The sequence below is a fragment of the Lampris incognitus genome, chromosome 14 (genome assembly GCF_029633865.1).
Source record: "Lampris incognitus isolate fLamInc1 chromosome 14, fLamInc1.hap2, whole genome shotgun sequence".
NCBI lineage: Eukaryota > Metazoa > Chordata > Actinopteri > Lampriformes > Lampridae > Lampris > Lampris incognitus.
In genome coordinates, this window is record NC_079224.1 from 43,969,253 (window position 1) to 43,975,252 (window position 6,000).

A 6,000-nucleotide genomic window follows, 5' to 3' on the forward strand; every position below is an offset into this window, starting at 1 on the left:
TAGTGGCGACGAAGGCTGACTGTTACGTTGCCTCACATTACCTGCCATCTGGGCCAAAAAGTAGCACTTGAACACACCGCAAAGACTACAGCCAACGGCCCTGATTCGCTAAGCTGAACAGTCAATCAGAGGGATCTCTCTCACCGGCGGGCTCCGCCGACTCAACATGCTGAATCGTCCGAAAAGCTTCCAACAGGGGTCCGACTAGTGCCGACGGTGCGGGACACACCACAAAAACTAGGGTCACAGACGCTCACCGACGGCCCAACATTGGCTGACGGCCGACGTGGTGCGTCAGGGCCCTAAACTGACTGCAGGTATCCCCACCCTTATACACAATACAGTTGCATAACAACCGAAACCAATGATCAGTTTCACATGCAAACAGGCCATTAACTAGAGTTAATGTGTACTATTCACAGAGGATTTGGGAATGTTTGCAATCACAGCATTGTAAAATGGCGACAATCAGTTTCATACGCAAATAGGCATGACCATATGAAACCGATTGTTGGTTTCGGTCGTTATGCAACTGTATTGTTTACAAGGGTGGGGATACCTGCAGTCAGCGACTGAAGAGGTCACTTAAGATGAGTGATGAAACATTTCTGCCAATAAACGTGTCCAGATGAACTGATTCGACTTTCTTTGATTTTCCTACCTGGATTACTGAGCATGCATAAAGACATCTTTGACAATATGCACTGATACTCTCCTTGCCTCCCTCAAGAAAACCATTGAAAAATATTGATTAAGGCACAAACAGGTTGTCACTTTTCATAGAAGGTCAATTATATAACTCACTGAAACTACCGAACTGCATTTTTTTCCCTTTCAAACTGGGATCAAAATTCATGTCCTGCCTATGAACCCTCAATTTGATATTCAGACACAATGAAGCTGCTACTAAAGAAATCTAAAACTGTAGGCCTATTAATATGAAGCTGTCAAGTCAAGTCAATTTTATTTGTATAGCCCAATATCACAAATTAGAAATTTGCCTCAGTGGGCTTTACAGCAACACAAAATCCTGTCCTGTCCAGGGTTTGTCCTCGTACATAAAACAATCTCTCCCTTGCCTTGCACATTAAAACAAATATTAATGTGGTGTTGGGAGCTTAGTGGAAGTAATTGGGGAATTTAAGAGGGAACACCTTTAAAAGGATTGGAGTTATACCGACTTTCCTTCTTTTTCTGTGGTGCACAGGCCTGGGCTACACTGAATATCCCTTAGAAATTCAAATCCAACTTTATGCCCTTCTCTTCTTAAGTCTATGAAACCGAAGATGTCACTTTTTTATCAGTCTCAGCCAAAAGCCATCATAGAAACTGATTCTACACTCTGGTTGATGTTTGGTTTTCTTCTTGCATTACAGGTTATAAAGGATGTAAGTAGAGAAACATCATTACAGAATGTTTCTTGCTCAAGTGTCATTTCTGGACTAGGGTAACAAAGCATGCAGGGCTGAGCTTTATCAACACATACAGAACAGGTGCAGCTACAGTAATAATCAACACAACTCACGCTGTCAGTCGCAGCGTGTCAGTCGCAGTGTCATTCTGACACGCTGCGACTGACTGGTGAGAGCTGGATGGACTGACTGGTGAGAGCTGGATGGACTGACTGGTGAGAGCTGGATGGACTGACTGGTGAGAGCTGGATGGACTGACTGGTGAGAGCTAGAGATTTATGACTCAGATTAAAAGAAGCTGGATTGTTCGATGGGAAACACTGGGGAAAAAAATCGTCTTTATGCATTCTCAATAATCCAGGTAATAATCCACCCATCTACAGGGTGGTGTTCACTCTTTCAAGGATAAGGATGTGCAGATCCTTGATGGGGAGGAACGCTGGTTTAACGGGGAGTCAAAGAGGCCATCTATGTGAAGAAGGAACGACCATCCCTGAACCGAGGGGGCGCTAAGAGTACAGCTGCCGCCATCTTACAATACTGTCCTTGACAACATTCCCAAATCCTCTGTAAACAGTACACCTGGCCATTGAAACTCTAGTTAATGGTCACACCTATTTGCACATTAAACTGATCGTTGGTTTTGGTCTTCATGCAACTGTATTGTTTATAAGGGTGGGGATACCTGCGGTCAGTTTAGACTGAAGAGGTCACTTAGATGAGCGATGAAACATTTGTCAATAAATGTGTCCAGATGAACTGATTCAACTCTCTTTGACTGGCAAAAATCCTTTCTTTAGGCAAACTGTGCCATCCTTTATAAAACAGGAACAAACAAAATGTTAACTTAAACTAAAAACAATAATCAGTCTGAAGCAAATGACAATAAACTCGCAGGCTAAGCGCAGCCCGTTAAACACCTGCGCCATCTCAGTTACTCTCAATATGACAGATTGGACTTTTCTCAAAAGTAATCCCTTTGGAAAGATAGTGCAGATAACTAGTGGTGCAGATTTACACAGTGTGCTCATATGTTGGTGCAGTGGCTTGAACACCTGTTAAAACTGTAACCAAACACACACATGCAAACTTTTACATCTGTATACTCAGCATGGCAGCAATCCTTCTTAATTATCAAGTAACCTTAGCAGCAAGCAAAATATGCTGTTCCCTCATCTCCAATCTCGTTAAGGTATTTTTATTCCACAATCAAACTTTAGCTATGTGGCATTCTGTTCACATAAGAAAATATAACACAAACCCTTGTGCTGACAGGCAATGTGTTGGTGCAGCACACTGTTGCTATCAGTTTCTCTTGTTCAGTTTTAGTTTGGGATTTTGCTGCTGCAACCAGACAAATGTCCCTGTAGGGTTTCAAAATACTGTTCTCATTTCCATAATTGGAATGGATTGTAAATCAGGCAACATTTACACGCCAAACAGCTTATCAGCACTGCTGAAGGGGGAAAGAGAGGAAAGCAAAGGAGTGACAGTGAGCAATGTGATACCCCCCTCATCCAATGCCCAGCACGGAAGGTGTAAATGAGGGCCACCTGTGCCATGATGCCAAGGCGGCCTTTGCGCTCCAGTCATCCCTCCTGCACCGTGTCTGCAAGGACGCACGCATCCTCACGCATGTACCAGTCTCCAGACGGCCAATGCTACAGGATGTCTTGACAACCGATTCTTGATTAATTAAGGTACCACATCAGGACCCAATTATGGCCACACAACAGAGGATGCAAGAGGGTTTTGAGGCCTCTTAAGTAAACAAACCAAAATAAATGCAGAGCATCCCTCCCTCCCTCCCATAACATTACTTTAAGTCTCTTACCATCCCCACCAGTTTGAAATACCTCAACCACTGACACTAATCGTCAGACACCGATGTACCTGGCAGCGCTTTCGACAAGATCTCCACTGAGGTTTTACCAATAAAGGCTTGACAGCCCGACGACAGTGCTCACACTGACCATGACAAAACGGGACGAATCCGTGATGTCCTCAGAAGGCGAATCTGTGTCAACACGTTTCAACGGCGCACATCTTCCACAGTCTCCGAGAGGGGGGCTGTGGACGCAGGTCGCAGATCTACCAACAAAGGGTGCAACGCCGAGGGAAGGCCAGCGCTAACGCTAAGCGAGCCAAGCCAGGCGAGCTTAGCTTAGCCACTTCACGGCTAACTAAGCTACCGCCACAATCTGACAACGGGGAGACAAAGACATTGAGCGAGGTTACCCGGGAACGTCGTCAAAAATACCACGACGCACGTATAATGGCGAGCATCGGGGTTACGTAAGTTCACCCAAAAAAAGGTTATAAGTAACTAGCGTTACGATTAGCGGGCTACTGAAGTGATGCTAGCTAGCAGAGCGACTGGAGCGACGCTGGCTAGCAGAGCGAGTGAAGTAGCAGAGCGAGTGAAGTAACGCTAGCTAGCAGAGCTACTGGAGTAACGCTAGCTAGCAGAGCGGCAGAAGTGGACGCAAAACGCTAGCTAGCAGAGCTACTGAAGTAACGCTAGCTAGCAGAGCGAGTGAAGTAACGCTAGCTAGCAGAGCGAGTGAAGTGGACGCAAAACGCTAGCTAGCAGAGCAAGTGAAGTAACGCTAGCTAGCAGAGCGACTGAAGTAACGCTAGCTAGCAGAGCGACTGAAGCGACGCTAGCTAGCAGAGCGACTGAAGTGGACGCAAAACGCTGGCTAGCAGAGCGAGTGAAGCGACGCTAGCTAGCAGAGCGACTGGAGTGGACGCAAAACGCTGGCTAGCCTAGCCGCTAACGTTAGCCGGCCGTTTCGGCCAAGCTGACGAATTTGTCATGGCACCGGGACGGCGCTTACAAGAGAGGCGAGAAAATACCTCGAGTAAACACCCCCCCCCCCCTCAACCCCCTGACGGAGAAGCGATTAAATGATAATAATAAAAACGGGAGCGATCGGGAGACGTGGACGAGAGCCGATCAAGCTAACCCCGCCGACGGGTTTGTTTTGGAGGGCGCCATGTTCGCGGTCCTCCATCACGGTGCGGTGCGGTGCGGTGCGGGGCGGCGTGCTCCGCAGCCGAGCGGTCGCGCTTGGCGTTGGAGTTTTTTTTTTTAACACGTTTCTACTTTAACCCGCCGACCAAACGGCTCGGACGTACCTGCGCTGCGGGGTTGCTGACACGCGACTGCTGTGGAAATGGGTCCGGGGCTGAGCGCGAGGCGCCTCACATTTGTGTTTCCGGGATAGTTTGGACTCGGCAGGGTTGTGGTTTAAGTCCAGCTCCAGATCAGGAGGTAAACACAGCCGAGCGGCAGGAAGGCTAGAGTGGAGGAATCTGTGTCGCTCTCCCCCCGAACACCCCCTCACCACCCCACCAACACCACCCCTCCCCTCCCCACCCACACCCCCCCCCACCCACACACACACACACACACACACACACACACATAGATATAGCCATGTATAGATATAGATATATATGGATATAGACATAGATATATGGACATAGATATATATAGACATAGATATATATGGATATTGATATAATATATGTGTATATATAGATAGATAGATAGAATGAGCAGAATATCAATATATAGGAAAAAAACTTTTAATACATAGCAGCACAAGCTTCTTTCGTGCATCGCACTCATCAGCTACACACACACACACACACACACACACACATAGATATATAGGTATAGCTATGTATAGATATAGATATGTATAGATATATATGGATATTGATATAATATATATAGAATGAGCGGAATATCAATATAGATATAGGAAAAAAACTTTTAATACATAGCAGCACAAGCTTGTTTCGTGCATCGCACACTCATCAGCTACACACACACACACACACATATATAGATATATAGATATAGCTATGTATAGATATAGATATGTATAGATATACTATATGGATATATATATAGATAGAATGAACGGAATATCAATATAGATATAGGAAAAAAACTTAATACATAGCAGCACAAGCTTGTTTCATGCATCGCACACTCATCAGCTACACACACACACACACACATATAGATATATAGATATAGATATATATGGATCTAGATATACTATATGGATATAGAATGAGCGGAATATCAATATAGATATAGGATTTTTTTTTAATACATAGCAGCACAAGCTTGTTTCGTGCATCGCTCACTCATCAGCTATACACACACACACACACACACACACACACACACACACCCACACATACAATTCAAATCTCACGGATATCATTATATCTAATTTCTGATTTCATCTCATTTAATTTCCATTTCCAAATATAGACACGATGAAAACAGGAGCAGTAAACAGAACAGGGGGAGAGAGAAGCTCTGAGGGGCTGAAAGGCCCCATCTCTATCAGTGATGTATTGTGTTGGACCGAAAATGTTTGGTTTGGAAACAAGTATTTGGCGTCTTTACGGATCGTAATTCTAAATGTCGGTCCGTTTCACCCTAATACTCACACACCATACCAATGCAAACAAACCTGTCACAGCATCAGAAAACATTACAATCTCAAGTGTACTTGGAGTCAAAGAAAATTGAATCAGCTCATCTGGACACAACGTTTAT

General features: G+C 44.9%; 1 protein-coding gene across 3 annotated transcripts in view; it reads right to left on the reverse strand.

Annotated features, from left to right (window-relative positions):
- The window catches only part of zmynd11 (zinc finger, MYND-type containing 11), a 60,327-nt gene extending 55,644 nt beyond the window's left edge, over positions 1-4,683 (reverse strand). For 2 of the 3 annotated variants that reach the window (XM_056292853.1, XM_056292850.1), the window contains exon 1: positions 4,554-4,683. The gene's annotated coding sequence lies outside the window, so the exon portion shown is untranslated. The remainder of the gene's footprint in view (positions 1-4,553) is intronic. The other variant, XM_056292852.1, reaches the window with a different exon arrangement.
- Positions 4,684-6,000: the final 1,317 nt, after the last annotated feature.